Here is a 17,036-nt window from a genome sequence, read left to right on the forward strand (position 1 = left end):
CGGTGTTTGGTTGATCCATATTGAGCTCCAAAGTCAGTGGTGATCCTCCTTACATTCCGAAGGACATCCATTTCTTTTGCTTTTAGTAGTTTAGTTTTAGGATGTTGTGGGGTCTGTCCCAATATCCCTACAGTCATTTTAGAGGCTTCAAAGACGTTAGTATTTTAGTATAGAGTTTATTGTTGCTTGATGAGACTTAAGTGTCATCATGGCCAGATATTATATAAAGTTCATTCCTTTCAACATGTCTTACTTCTTGTTTAAGTTGAGTTTAATCTTTCGATGAGTTAAGAAAGTCAGGTCAAGGGTTCGCTTGAGTTCCAACAATGGTCTTTGAGTGCCGACTATTTCCAGGTGTAGGCTCGGGGCGTACATGAAATCTTCTCCTTTTTACTACCGCATACATATGATATAGTTTTTGTCTAATGAATGTATCAAGAATATTATAGAAGTTGTACCGTGATATAACATGTTAAACATTTTAAATATTAAAAATTAATATATGAATTAAAAGTATTATTCATAGTTTTTCTTAAATTTGATTTAAGATTATATTAAGGCCAAGTAATATTTTCTTATCTATTTTTATATATGGATTACAAGGAGTCTATCTTGTGACATAAATAACAAGGAGTCACAACCCTTTGAAAAAAAATCACAACCAGTCGGAGAAGTCACAACTCATCAAAATTCTCAAAACCCGTCAAAAAAAGTCACAACCCTTTGAAAAAGTCACATCTTTTTGACAAATTACCACCCTTTAATATTAACGGGTATCTAGGTTTACCCTAATACAATTAATTAAATTAATAAATAAAATATATTGAGTATTTTTCATTGGGGGTACTATAATAATTCAACATGCATTTAGGAGTTGATGCTTTTAAGGTAGTCTAGAAGATAAATAAATGAGAGTTTGAATTTAAGTTTGTTTATTTTCTAAAACTTTGTGCTAGGTCCAAATTTGATAATCAAGTGTACAAAGAGAGTGCATAAATAAAATTAATTTGATTAATAATGAAGTGTATATACATGCTTGATTTAATGGACTTTTTGTGATTTTTTTTATTCTCTTTCATGAAGCAATAACTTTTAAATATGAACTTCACCGATAAGAGGTGGTCAAAAACCCCTCACAATTAAGCTTCCAGAGAAAAAAATAAATTAATAGGCGAACGTTTAGTTGTAACTTGTCTTGCCACATGTCGTATGTATTTAAATAACTGACATTGACACCACAGATTCATTTAGTGATAAGGAGGAAAATCTTCAAGGGGAGAAGTCCAAATGAAATAAAAGAATTTGTAAAGAAATTATCTTCATAAATGGAAAAGGCAAGGTCACTTTAAAGACAATATCGTCCAAAAAGAAAAAAAAATACAAAAGTACACCAAGAAAATCTAAAGAACTATAGGGAAGTTAGACAACGAAAATGGGGAAGATGAGGTGCACGATTCAAGATGTAAGAAAGAATAAACTATGTTGGTTGGGAAGTTTTGGTATTGCGGATGAAGCTGCTTTTGTTTATAACAAGATTGCTATTGAAGTAAAAGGTGTTAGCGCTTTGACAAATCTTGTTGAGCTACTACTGAAGGAAAGAAACCATATCCACTACTAATAAGACAATAGGCATGCAGCTCCAGATATAGTTAGTTACTTTATTGCTTCAACTTTCGATAGATTTATCCATTTCACCTTTGAAACCATGAGTTCAAAATCTGCACTTTAGTAGTTCAAAGGCACGACTATAAGTAAAAAAGTTTCTTTTGGTGGGAGAGGCAGTGGGCGAGCCCCATATCTTCTTCCCTTATTAGCAGAAGTATTTAGTAATCGCATATAATTTTTATTATTTGTTGCTTCATTTTGCTTTGTATCTTAATTTTAGACTGCCATTTTTTTTCTTATGGAAATTTCTTTTTCCTAATAACTTTTATTTTGAGCCGTGGATCATTGGAAATAATCTTTCTTCACAAAATGAAAAGAAAGGTCCATGTATATTTTATTACCCTCTCCAAACTCTATTTGCGGATAACACTGTATATATATTGTTTTTGTTGTTAAACTAATTAATTGGTGGAACATGGATAGCTATAATTTATGTATTGATGACTCGGAGTTGTTTTTGTCGTTTTTCTTGTAAAAATTTTCTAAAGAACATTATCTAAATAATGCTACTTTTGCTAGATAAACCTTGGGTTTTTAAAAAGTGTAGACAATATATTTCTAATGTAACAGAAATGTTCTTTAGATTTCAACATATTACATAAAATAAGTGATTGATTGATTTTTTCTAAATATTTCATTGAATTTTTTCTAAAAAGCTAAATTATTTACATGAATCAACTACTTCTTTGCTCCCTTAACATATCATGAGGAGCTTGAAATAGAAATTTGATCAAACTTATTTATTACGTTGTTTTATATCAAACATAGATTGTTACTCATTTTCTTCATTAATAGATTAGTTGCATGTTTAGGTTAATTTTGTATAGTTCTCACTAAATGTAAATTCATTTTTAAAATGGATTAAGGTGATACCATTTTTCTTTTAAAATATTAATAGTTATGCTTTAGTTTCAAACATGATCAAGTAAATAGAGACGTCATCATATGACAAGTATAATCAAACGGTACACATTTTTGGGTTTATTTTGGCGTGGCAATAGAAACAAATTCATTTAATTGAATAGACCAACACAGATTTTTCATTGAAATCACCTAAACATTTTTATTCTTAATAATGATTTATACGGTTAAGTATGATGTTTGGGATGGATTTTTAAAATTTTGATTAAAAAATTTGGGATAAAGGGAGTGTCCAAAGAGAGAAATATATAAAATTATTCCAAGAAAGTACGAAAAAGTACAAAGGAGTTAGTCAATTGAGAGATGGGAAATATGGGCAGAAGAAATCCTACACACAACAAACAAAGCTCAACTTTGTTTGGCACTTTTGACACTGCTGAAGAAGTTGCTTTGGCTTACGGTAAGACAGCCATTGAATCAAAAGGCACTACATTTTTCTTAAGAGTGAGCAATTTTATTTCTGATTTCTTTGAATTTCTTCAAAAATTTTCTAAAGAGATATAGGGTGCGATCACCTCATATTGATAAACGAATTTCTAATCATATATCAAGTGTAGGCATGTTCAATTTGATGCACTTTTTTTTCCTTTTCATGAAGAAGTGGCCTCCAAGGAAGAGCTTCAGGTAAAAGATGGAGTCGTAAAACCTTCATTAATTGACGTAGTCGAAAAATTCAGCAATCAAGTGGGAAAAATTTCCCAAGTCTTTCCGCGTCTTGTAGGTATTCACGTACCGGACCATGACACAACAGATTCGCCTAGAGACTAGGAGGATAAGGATGAAGAAGAGAAGTCTAAGGGACATGAAAGGACTCATGTAACAGAAATCACCATCAATAATGAAAGGACCAAGGTCAATTAAAAGAAGAAGTCCAAAGAGAAGAAAGATTCACATTTGATGCAAGAAGATGTGAATAAGTACATGAGGGTTAGACAGTGAAAATGAGGCAACTGGGCACCAGAGATTTGAGACACAAGAAAGAGAACTCGGCTTTGGTTGGGAACTTTTGACACTGCTTTAGAAGCGGCTTTGGCTTATGACAAGGCAACCATTGAAATAACAGGTGTCAATGCTTTACAAATATCCTGAAGCCACCACTAAAGAAAAACAACCCAATCAAGATTAACTTTCTTTTGTTGATTGAGCTTATGCTTCCAGTTTCTTTTTTTCTTACCTTTCATTTGGATACTTGACTGTTGTTACTGTGTCGAGGGAGATAGTAACCTCGTTATTATAGTTATACATCTCTATAATAAAAGTCATGCGTGAAATGCGTCAATTTGATAGTTACGTGATCATATGTGAAATTTACCCCATATTGATACTACAATTGCCTTATATAGGAAGATTATATGCTAAGATAACTCTGATGAAATTTGGTAACAAAATTAAAATTGCAAGTGTTATCTAGTAACGAAAAAAGGCCCAAATATGCCGTCACACTTTTAGAGAAGACTTATTTATGTCATTAATCAAAAGTTAAGCTCATCTACGTTATTTCTGTTTACATCCCTACGCTATTAAAATAGGGCAAAAGGTAATGGTGACTCAAAAAATAATTAATTGATTTTTTTAAAGAAATTTAATAATAAACGAATTATAAAAAGGAGTCGCCACCTAATTTTAAGAAAACTAGGAAACCCTTTGGAGTGATTTTAGAAACAATTAGTTCTAGGTAAGGGTTCCAAGTTATTTCGAAGGGAAAGTATTAAGCACCCTTCGAAATCCACAAATGTGGATCCCGACTGAATTCGTTTTTTTTCAAATTCAGGAGGTGATTAAAAAAATATACAAGTCTAATAACATGCAGCATACATAAATAATAAAATAAAATAATAATATACGACACAACCTAAAATTTGCCTAACGTCGATAATATACATAATAAATAATAAAATAATATGATTTGAACTTCGTTCAAATAACTCCATTGGAAAAACATCTTTGGGTACCTGTTAAGACACTTAGTAAAAGTGTTAGTTTAAATAAACAAGAATAAAAATAACTCAAATAATAACTTAAAAATAAAATTCCTTATTATTAACATGAGGCCTTGGAAATCGACAATAATTTCTTCATCCGCCATTTTAACAATTAAATAATATAAACTTAATTAAATTTCCATTTTTTAAAATGGAAAGGCCTCCAAAACCTACGAATTTTTTTTTCTTTTCATTGACCAATTTTAACTTGTGATTAATGTAAAGCTCAACATATTAAAATGACGAAAATTAGACCATATCAATTAACGTCAAAAAGAAACAAAGTAACACATTATAGATTAAATTTAAAATAGTATATAATGACAATTTATCAACGGTGATGTTAGAAGTAGCAAGGAAGAATATGAAAATAATAAAATCAATATTAATTCGAATGACATTAAATTTACTGGACCAAACGTTTATTTTAAAAAAAATAATAATAAAATAAGTCAACTCAATTTCAGCAAAAATAATAACAGGATTAAATAATTAATAAGTTGAAAAAAATAATAAAATGAAACCATAAAAAAATCTATATTGATAACACAAGAATAAATGCAAGACTCAAATACCATAGTATAATGGTAGCCCTATCCAGGTCTAAAATATATAAAAACAAAACAACAAGAGAATCAACACTTCATCAAAATAACAATAATCTCGTTAGACAAACCTCCGAAACCGAAGGAGATATTTTTTGTTGATCATTTTTAACTTGCAGACAAAATTATTTAAAAACATGAAGTAATTTAAGGTAAAGTGCAACAGCCAAATGATATGAACATAATCAAACAATAATGATGAGAATTACTTAGTTATTAGAAATTGAAAAAAGAAAAGAATCTAAAGAATGGCATTCAATCAATAAATTGATGTAATAGTATAAGAAAGTTGACAACTAATAGTATAAAATTCGTTAAACTAAATAAACTCTAATTCACTAACAACATTAATTAGAAGCAATAGAAATGATAAAATAATGAAACAATAGTTAACAAAATAAAGCCATTAATAATTGGAACAACAATGAGTAAATCACACAAGGTATATTGACAATTTTCCCCTATAAAAATAGTAAAATAAAATATTATATTAGTCAAGCCAAAAACTAAAGTAAAATAATAAAAACTAAAACGAAATTAATGTTAAATTAATGGCAGCAATAAAACCTACTACATCGAAATAATGATAAATCAAACACAATACAAAATGAAAAAATGCTCATATTAGCCATTACCAAAGATGTAAACTAAGGAACAATACTAAAAATAGCCGAATAATTTTTAATTTGAATAAAACAAAAGCAAATAAAAGCTGATTACCTGAGGAAGTGAATGAAAAATGGTCACCAGTGGTAAGTCTTTTTGGGCCAGATTCGGACATTTATTGAAGTTGTCGGAGCTGGTGTTCTCCAGCATTGGATGTCGGAGCTGATACACCTGTGAAACAAACAAAAGAACAAAAGATCAAAAAGGGACAAGGGCAAAGGGAGCTGGCGTTCTCTTCTTCTTTGCTCCAGTTCACCGGAGCTGCTTTGTTCAAGAAGTGGCCGCTGCTGCTCACCGGAAATAAAAGGAAAAGAATCAAAAGGGTTTTTGTAGTGGTGTGATCGGTTTTTGTCTGCTGAGTTGAGGAAAGGGGAAATGGGGGTCTGCTTTGTTGTTGTTCACTGGTTCGAAAAGTGGTAGCGATTTGGGGTTGTTTGGTCGAGGTTCTGGCAGGGATTTTTGTCGGAAATGGGTGAGATTGTTTTTCCATCTTGGAGCTTACCGGAAATGGAGAAAGGGAGGAAGATCTGTGTGATTTCGCCGGAAAAGAGAGAAAATCGCAAAGGGCGTTTTGGTGGTGTGGTTGTGTTCTTGGAGAAGAGAATAGGTAGTGAAGAAACGAAAGAAAAAAAGAGGGGTACGTTGACCCAGTGAGGTATCATTTTGGCGGTGACTGGTCGGAGCCAGAAAGATAATGAACTATAGAAGAGTTAAAAATCTGATAATTAAAACCCCCAAATTCTAAAATTAATTTCATCACCCCCTATTTTGAGCTAATTATTTCTTAAATAGAAAATTGTTAGATAATGGATCTAGTCATGGGCTCAAGATTGAGTTCAAAATCATTGTTCAACTTTTGTACGCAAAATTTGACCGTATTAAATGATCTTTTAGAATGTGTAAAAAATATAAAATAAATATTAAGAAATGTAACAAATAAAAATGAATTTTAAAAAATATAATGAACGTGACTAATAATATGCGATAATGCAATTTTAAATTAACAAATAAAAAAATTAAAATTTTGATAAATAAGGCTATTTATTGATAAACTTATTTAAAATTATATAAAAAAAATACTTTGAACCATCAAATAAATAAAGCTTAAAAGGTACAAATTTTTAAAATATTGGGCCAAAATTAGGTGTCAACAATTTTTGTTTGAGAAAAGGCTCATCCACGTCATTATTTGTTAATTGAAATGACAGAGATTATCCAAACTATTAACGGATGACATTGACGAACCTTTTCTCAATGTTCGATGACATATTTTATTCTTTGATCTTAAAAAGAATAATTTAATCAATGACATGGCTTAATCATAATTGAGCATGCGTAAAAAATAATTTTGCATAATAGAAACTTTTTTCCATTAAAAAATATAGACATAGATGAGTCTCTTTTCAAATGAAAATGACATAGATGAGCTAAATTTTTAACTGATAACATAGATGAGTCCTTTTAAAAAGTTCAATGACACATGTATGAATATTCATTGAATTATTAATTTTGATTTCTGAATTTGTAGTCCACTTATATGATAAGGGATGAGAATGACAAGTGGAAAAAAAATCAAAGTATAAAAGTACAATTATTTGCATTTTAATTTCTTACCATTTCTATATAGCAGTTATTACTAAAGTTTAATTTATATAAATGACCATAAAATGCAAAAAATTTAAAGAAAAGACAAAGATCAGAATTAATGATTTGTTTGAGACCTTTTAATTTTATTTTCAAGGTATGCTCAAATTTGAGTTTTTTTTTTTACTTTTCTGGACCACAAGTTACAGTTTTGGTGTTATCTATGTGTGACATAGAAATTTCTATGGCGGAGATATAATTTTCACTTCTACACATAAGAGATCTGAAAATGACATTTTTAAAAATTCAAATTGTAAGTAGACAAAGAGATCTCATTTCCTTTTTTCTTTGTCTGTTTCTACAAACACATTTTAAAACTTACATATGTATAGATTCAACTACTTTAGGTTTGATTTTTTTTAAAGATTTTTCTATTGAACTATAAGAAATTCATTGATGGATTTATGACATCCTCATCGCGTGGAAAAATTTCTATTTAAAACTCTAGAGAAATAACTTAACAAAAGAAAAATCTAGGATTTTAAGTGAGTTTGGGAGAAATGGTTTTCTAGTTCTTTATAGGGATATATGATTCAAGTCGGTGAGTTTAAAAATTTGAAAACTCACATCTCTCACCCTATTACAATTTGAATAGAAGAAAATAACCATCTTAAATCTCTTCTATTTAAAAATGAAGATCTCTTATGTGTAAGGACAAAAATTTCTCGTAAAGCAATAAAACTATCAATCAACAATACCCACCAGCTAAATCAACGGATAATCACATAATCACATCCTAAGAATTTGAGTTTTAGCTAGATATCATAAAAAGATAGAAGTTGTTACCAAATTGTGTTTCCATCAACTAGGTAAGATTTATTTTTTCTATACAAAGGTCTAATTTGACGAATCTTCAACACCCACTTCAATTTCTCAAAAATGATTATCTTCAAATCTTTAAAGCTAAGGGAAATATTGTCTCAAAACTCCGTTCTAAACTTCCAAGATGATAATTCTTATTCTAGATTGAAACCTAGATTGAACGATATATCAATCGATGCTAAACTAAAAACTAAAAAATGTATTTATGGTCGCCAAAAATATGTTGTGAAGGATCATTTGGCTCAATCAATTGGGATCGCCGGTCCACTTGGTGACCAGTCCTTTGGTCAATTCCATCGCCTTTTTGCTTTGACCTTCAGTATCTTTTAATCTATAACTTTTTGCGACTGTATCGTGGAACCGCTCGGCGACACGCCAACTACTCTTTTCTATCGCTGACTTGATTTTCTCCTTGAGGGCTTTGCACACTAGAACTTTAGGTGAGACCATGTCCATTTGGAGACTTTTAGGCCTTATTTTCTTTATTCTTTCGGCTGTATTATTCGTTTGCGCTCAGTAATGTTCATGCTTTATTCCTCAATCCAAATACATGAAATGCAAGGATTTACATTGATACAAAATATGTCTTTGAAGACACTAAATCTATTAAAATAATCCCTAATGAGTAGAAATTTTGGACTCATCAGTAAGTTCTTAACTTGCATAGATGGTTGACATGGGTGTGGAAAGGATGCAAACAAAATTAGAGATTGCCTAATTTTTAAGGGTAAGGGAAGGGAAGATAATATAGTTGCCTCTAGTGGTCCAGATGAGAGTGGTCTTAAGAAAATAAGTTTTATGATCTCCAATCTAGAGAAGATCAAGAATAATCTCCTCATGTTACCTCCAGTATGGTATTTATGCTTTATTAATTTGTGGATTTCTTGCCTTTTGTGACTTGTTATATTGGACCTTGAAGTTAATTTTATCATAAATGATGTATAGAAGTGATTATATAGGATTACTCCCAAGGGGAAGATAATGTGCCAAAAAACTAAGGTTATAGTGTGTTTATCATTGTCATGATTCCCTTATGTGCATGTTCATGAAAAATCTTAGGTGTTCATAGAAAAGACTTATATACATTGTTTTGCCTCATGTTGTGGTGTATTTGAGTGGAATTGCATATAAACTTCATGTGATGAACTAATTAACATACCTCAGTTAGGAGTTGAAGGATTCCTCCTTTAATAAAGGCTTTTTGAGAGTAAATTGCATTTAGGATCCATGAGTGTGTGTTGATCATGTTTTAGTTAAGAGAATGTAGTTCCTCTTTTAAATGAGTAAATGTAGAAGTTCACACATTTTGAGTTGTTAGAAGTAGTTCCTACTCCCTTGTGTTGCATTAAATATGTTTATCTTGGAATTAAAATTTTCTTCCTTGATTGTGTGCATTTAGACGTATTGCATACATGATAGGCTGTAAGTTTAGAGGGATGATCTAAATAAGTGTTTAGAATCATCATTCAAGGATGAATGATCCCATGGGGGAGATATTGTTATGTCTCAAAAACTAGCAAACTAAACAAGAAAGTTCTAGAGTCTTGTTCTAGAGTTTTACAGTTTGGTATGATTGTTAAAATCGTAAAAATTATTCCTCTACTTAGAATGAGGGTTTTAGAGTTAGTTCGTCAAGGTATGATCACCAAGGACTACCGAAGGGGTCCTTGAGGAGGACCCTTGGAACAACTCCAAAAGCTGTCAAAAAACAACAACCTACGACTAGTAGATGGACCCACGCCCGTGGGTTGGGGTCATAGGCCAAGTCCTACACTTTTTCTGCAATTTTTAGCTTCATTTCACCACCCACTAGGGTGTAGCATGATCCGTAGACCCATCCACAGTCCGTGGATGGGGGTTTTGTGAGTGGGGTCAAATTTAGAGTTTAGTTTTTAAGTTGAGGGCTTAGGGGTTAATTGGAAATTAGTTAGGGGTTAGGGTAGATCGCTTAGTATTTTATTAAACCACCAATATATGAATAATAGACCCCTAAAATAAGTGACTTAAATCATTCTTCGAAGACATCAAAATGAGCCCAAATTCTATCCAAATTATTCACTCTCTAGAAGTGTAGAAGAAGAGAACTAAGACGGGCAGATTCCCTCCATTGTTTCAATCATGTCTTAGGAATTTTAATTAAGGTATTTTTTTCTAAATCATATATGATTCTTCCACCCATATATCCCCATAGTTTTCCCCCCATTGTGAAATAAAAACACAATTCCAGCTAGGGTTTCTTCCTACAGTGTGAGTAATGTTAAACTTTGATTCCAATCAAGTTGATACTTAATTATGATTGAATTGGCATTAAATTATCTTATTATGATTAATTTATGTTATTTAAATGTTAAACCCTACTCTATTTCATGAAATTATAATTTGGGAGTTTATGCCAGAAAAGGTGAAATTGAAAAATTAGAATTGATCTTCTAATTAATGTCATGTGTAGTAATGGTTCAAGATTGGGAACATATAGAGATGAATTAAACTAGACTTGATTATGTATGATTGATCTTGACTTGTAAAGCAAAAAATTTGAACCTTTTGATGAATTATGACTAGATTCACATGGTTTTAGAGAATGTGATTAGAATGCCTCAAAATCTAGGGGTAATTGATGATTATGGGCTTGGAAGTAAGGCTTGTAGTCAAGAATGTTGAATGAATAGGTCTTTGAGGTTAAAGGTAAGGTGATATAAGTCAAATAGGTATATTTGTGGTGAAAGATCTGTACTCACCTAACCTACCATTTTTGTTCTAAAAAGTACAAAGTGCTAGAGTCACTTGAACATGAATTTATTGTCAGCGACATCCTTTCATGAGACATGGGTCATTTATGATTTGTCGGGAAAGTTGGTAAAATTTTTTGAACTATTCGATAACTATATTCAATTAATTGGTGGGTAATAGATAGGTAACTAATTGAGTTCATAATAATGAGTAAAGTCTGAAACTTTATGTGCTAGATCAAAATTTGATAATCAAGTTGACATATAGAGTACATAAATAAAAATAATTTGACTATCGATTAAGAATATATACAAGACTGTTTTAATGGAATTATTGTTGTTTTTTTGTTTGTTCTCTTTCCTGAAGCAATGGCTTCCAGAGATGAGCTTCACGAAAATGAGGTAATCAAAAATCCCTCAAAAGTTAGAGGAAAAAAACTAATCTAATGGGCGATTGTTCTGTGGCCTTGCTATGTGTTGTATGTATTTACATAAAAGACAATGATGTTACAGACTCATCTAGTGATGTTGAGGAAAATCATCAAGGATAGAAGTCCAAACGACAAAAAAGGATTTGCAAAGAAATTATCATAAAATATGGAAAGACAAAGGTCACTTCAAAGATGGTATCCTCCAACGAGAAAAAATATACAAAACAGCACCAAGAAAATGTAAAGAAGTACATGGGAGTTAGACAATGAAAATGGGAAAGATGGGTTACAGAGATTCGAAATGTAAGAATGAAAAAACGACATTGGTTGGGAAGTTTTTCCATTGCGGATGAAGCTGCTTTAGCTTACGACAAGGCAGCCATTGAAATAAAAGGTCTAAATGCTTTGACAAACATTCTAAATCCGCCACCGAAGAAAAGCGACCCCATCCACCATTAAGGAAGATAAAAGGCATGAAACTCCATATATGTTTAGTTACTTTATTGGTTCAAATTTCCGTAGGTTTATGCTCTCCAATATCTTTTTTGTGAAATTACACCATATATGTTCTTCTTCTCGTTGAACTAATCAATTGGAGGCAGATGAATAAGTATGATGTGTGTATTGATGATGTGGAGTTGTTTTTGTTGTATTCTTTGTAATGATTTTCTAAAAAAACATTATCTTAAAATGCTTATTTTGCTAGATAAACAACCATGAGTTATAAAAGGATAATTAGACATTATCTAATGCAACAAAAATGTTCAATATAGTTTAACAGAAATCATAAAATAAGTAATTGAAAGATTTTTGTAAAATAGTTCATTTGAATTTTTTTTCGAAAAGCTAAATTATTTACATGAAGCTACTACTTCTTTGCTTCCTTAACATATCCTCAGGAGCTTGACATAGAAATTTCATTGGAGTTACTCATTGCTCTTTTTCTTAAATCAAAGATAAATTGGTACTCATTTTCTTCATTATTTAGATTAGTTGCATTAGGTCAATTTTGTACACTTCTCACTAAATATAAATTCATTCTTAAAATGGATATGATGATACCATTTTTCTTATCAAAGTATTAGTAATCATTCGTTAGTTTAAAACGTGATAGAGTAAATAAAGACGTACTAATAAGACAATTATAAACTAAGTCACATGACACATTTTTTAGCTTGATTTTGGCGTGGCAGTAGAAACATATTTAGGAGGTTGAATAGACGAAAGCAGTCTTTCTTTGAAATTACCTCAACATTTTCATTCTTAATAATGATCTATATGTTATAGTTTGAACATCAAGATATTGTGATCATAAATTATTTTTTTTAGTCTTTTATGAAAAAAATAATAATTTTATGTCCTTTTATAAGATATATTTTTTATTCTTATACATAAGAGATGTGAAAAGAATATTTTCTTTCATTCAAATCGTAAGAAGACAAGAGATCTCACTTTCTTGTTCTCATGTGTGTTTCTGCAAATAAATTATAAAAATTATATTTTTCTAGATTGTACTCGCTCCGTCCGGAATTGTTTGTCATGTTGCGCTTATCGAAAGTCAATTTGACTAGTTTTCAAAGGTAAATTAGATCACTTTAATTCGATATTTTAAACAAAAAAAATTAGATATTCTAAAAATACATGAAAAGTACTATAAATTACAATTTTATGCATATTAATATGATGAAAAAATATATCTTAAATGTTAGTCAAAGTTTTTATAGTTTGACTCTAAAAATAGAAACCATGATAAAAAATTCCGGATGGAGGGAGTACTATACTTTAGATCTGTTTGTGTTTGAGCGTTTTATCTTTTGAACTATATGAAATTCATGATGGAATGTTGGTACATTTTTTGCCATGATCCGCAAGGTCATTTTTGGAAACTTTTATAAAAATACCATTTTACCCCTCCGATATTTTTCTCAAAGTCATTTATGTTTGGTCAGTGAAGTTGGTTGAATATTTTGAACTATTCGATAACTATAATCAATTAATTGATGGGTAATGGGTAGGTTACTAATTGAGTTGATAATGATGAGCCAAGTCTGAAACATGCTTAAGACACTATACCTTTTGGATCATATGTATTAAAGGTCTTATTTTCTACAAAATGATTGTCTTGCTTTCCTAAGGTTCTCTATCAGCTGCCGCCAATTACTATCACCACTGCAAAAGTCTTCATCATTGTAAGGTCAAATTAATGTTACTCTAGAATTTCACTTTGATGCCATGAATACTTAGTCAATTTATACGTATTGAAGGGATAAATCTTACATTCAACTAGTCACACGTTGAACTTACTCTATTATAGAATTGATTACTGCGCTATTGGATTGTATAATTAATTGTTTTAAATTTTAATAGGTACTTGTCATAGAAATTAGGAAACAGTTAAGTGGGTTTTGATTTAGAAGAATGAAAAAACTTAATCTACATGTCCTTTTTTTAAAATGGAGAACAATGATGTTAATGACCAATAATTATGTAATGATTAAGGTCATAGTTAGTCAATGCTAATAAATTACTTAATAGAAATATATGGTGCCTCAATATAAGGTTTTGAAACAGTAAGTGTTCTCGCTAATTTTATTTCTATCACTTCTCTATTTCTCTTATTTACCATATTGAATTTCAAGTTTTTATATATTCGTATAAGTAATTAAATATTAGGTGTATGGTATATTGAATACTGATTCAATGTATGATCATGTTAATTAAGTTTGTTAGTAGTGTCCTATATTCTAGGGCTAGTTGTTAGCAAATACGTTAAACATGGTGCAATACTTTTTAGTTGTGTTTTTGTTATTAATTACTTGTTTAATTAATGGAAGTAGTGGTTATTTAGTGATTTAATAGTTTGTTATTTTAGGTCTATATGAAGTTGAACTTTCCTGTGATTTTATATACTGAAAAATAGAAAAAACCTCAACATACATTCTCATAACCTTTGAACCTCTGTTTCATCCTAAAGTTTTTCTTGCTTATTTAGGTCAACATCTTTGGTATCATAGTCATGTCAATTAATGGAAATGCATTAAGTGTGGAAAAATCACTCGTTCCCATCTTCAAGGGATAAAACTATGATTTCTAGAGTATTCATATGAAAATAATACTCAAATATCAAAATCTTTGGGACTTGGTAGAACGAGGATTTGCGCATCCTGACAAAGAAAATAGACAGTGAGACAGTAAGAAAGAAGATGCTAAAGCACTAGTTTTTATCCAGCAGACATTTCGTGATAACCACTTTCATAGATCGAAATAATAAACACATCAAAGGAAGCTTGGTCCATTCTGCAGAAGGACTCTTAAGGTGATTCAAAGGTCATTGTGATGATGTTGCAATCACTTCCATGTGACTTTGAAACCTTGATGATGAAAATGGAGAATCAATTGTTACTTTCTTGTCCAGAGCAGTGGCAATTTTCAGCAAAATTCAATCATGTGGCGATAAAATGACAGATCAAACGATTGTGGAAAAGATATTGTGAAGCTTGACTTCATAATTTTATCATGTACGTGCTTCTATAGAAGCGTCTAAGGATCTATCAGTTTTTTCATTTGATGATTTGGTGGAATCTCTTCAAGCCCATGAGGTGAGATTCAATCGATCTATTGAAAATAATTAAGATAAAGCACTCCAGGTGAAGGAAGCCACAATCAAATATGATGATAACAATGGTCCAGATAGTAGAGATCCAGGAAGAAGAGGATTCTGTAGTGGTCGAGGCGTGGCTATGGAAGAGGCTGAGGAAGGAATGATGGGCATAGGCAGTCCAATGAGCAAAGTAACACAAAGAATTACATTCAAGGTCATCCTTGTTGAGCAAAACAAATCGCATAGTGGTGGACATGGCAAGAAACATGTTACGAGTGAAGGGATTTCCAAATCAATTTTGGGCTTAAGACATAACAATATCAGTCCATTTATTGAATTTTCTCCACTAAAGGTTGTTATATATCAAACTCCTTTTGAATGTTGGAAGTGTAGAAAACCATTTGTAGGTTATTTAAGATTTTTTTGATGTATTGTTTATGCTTTGGTAATTTCCAATTTCGTTTTAACTTATGAAAAATCTAAAATTTATGTTTTTATTGGTAACTGCAGGCAATCTTAAGCATATAGATTGTATAACCCTCTTAGTAGAAAGATTTTATTTAGAAGTGATGTAGTATTTGATGAAATAGCAATTCTGAATTGGAGAGGAAGCAATGATAAGAAGCAAGAACAAATTACTATGCATACTGGAATCACTTTTGATGCAATTCAGCAGCCAACTCCTATAACTACAGCATCCGGTTCTAGTAAAACTTCTCCATATTTATTTTCTTCAACTTCAGGGAGCAGAAACTCTTCATCTATTACTCTTGAAGAGACTTCATGAGCCAATTCCATTAATAATATCAACAAAGCTTAAAAAGATGAACCCCAAGTACACCAATGACATGTATGCAACTTATCAATTCTCTTTTGCAACGTCAGATCCTACACATTATTGAGAAGCGGCTAAAAAGGAAGAGAAGCAGAGAGTGATGTTAGATAAGATGAAATCTATGAAAAAGAATGGGACCATGTAGAAGCATAGAGCTCTTCTTTAGGCGATAGGATATGCACAACAATATGGTATTGATTTTGCAGAAACAATTTATCCGGTTGCTCGATTTGAAGCTGTTAGACTTGTTCTAGCGTTAGTTGCATAGTCACAATATCTAGTATGCAAATTTGATGTCCAGTCGGCATTTTTCAATGGAGACCTACAATAAGAGGTCTATATAGCAAAACCAGAAGGTTTTTTTAAAGAACATGACGAAATAAAGGTCTACAAACTGAAAAAGGCATTGTTGGTTTGAAATTAGAAACTCACGCGTGATGTAGCAAAAGCGATGGGTATTTTCACAGAAAGGGATATATGAGAAGTGATTATGAACCCATGTTGTATTTAAATAACAAAGGTAATGCTTTCATCGTGGTTTTCCTTTATGTTGATGATATCATTTATTCTAGCTCTTCTATTTCTCTGGTGGATGAATTTATGTCTCAAATGACGAATGAGTTTGAGATGTAAGATATGGGGTTATTACATTATTTTCTTTGCCTTGAAGTCCATCAAGATGAACATTGAATATTTCTTTCACAAAGAAAATATGCCAAAATCTTCTCATTAAGTTTAGTTTGCTTAATTCTAAGCCTTTTGCCACACCTATGAATGTTTGTAAAACCTGCAACTTAAGGATGGAGCAGAGATGGATGATGCTAGATGTTTCAGAAGAATTGTTGGAAGTTTAACTTATCTAGCCCATACTCACCCTAATATTGCATTCTTAGGTGGTGGTACATCGAAGTTTATGTAACAACCTATAAAGGTTCATTTTGGAGCAGGAAAAAGAGTACTACATTTGTTGTTGGAACTAAGGACTATCGGATTTGGTATTCGTAAGTGTCTATCTTCAGATTATGTGGGTTCATGATAGTGACTATGCTGGTTCATTGTATGATAGACGAATAATTTCAAAACATACTTTTACTCTTGGGTCAGGAGTAATATATTGGATCTCAAAGAAGTAAGT

The 17,036-nt window shown here is 31.2% G+C and overlaps 2 pseudogenes; both read left to right on the forward strand.

The window, feature by feature from the left end:
- Window positions 1–1,432: 1,432 nt before the first annotated feature.
- On the forward strand, window positions 1,433–6,603 carry LOC104646054 (ethylene-responsive transcription factor 5-like; annotated as a pseudogene).
- A 4,800-nt stretch (window positions 6,604–11,403) lies between these two features.
- LOC104646644 (ethylene-responsive transcription factor ERF069-like) lies at window positions 11,404–11,924 on the forward strand (annotated as a pseudogene).
- The last annotated feature ends 5,112 nt before the right edge of the window (window positions 11,925–17,036 follow it).

Source organism: Solanum lycopersicum, chromosome 1 (assembly GCF_036512215.1).
Source record: "Solanum lycopersicum chromosome 1, SLM_r2.1".
Classification (NCBI taxonomy): domain Eukaryota; kingdom Viridiplantae; phylum Streptophyta; class Magnoliopsida; order Solanales; family Solanaceae; genus Solanum; species Solanum lycopersicum.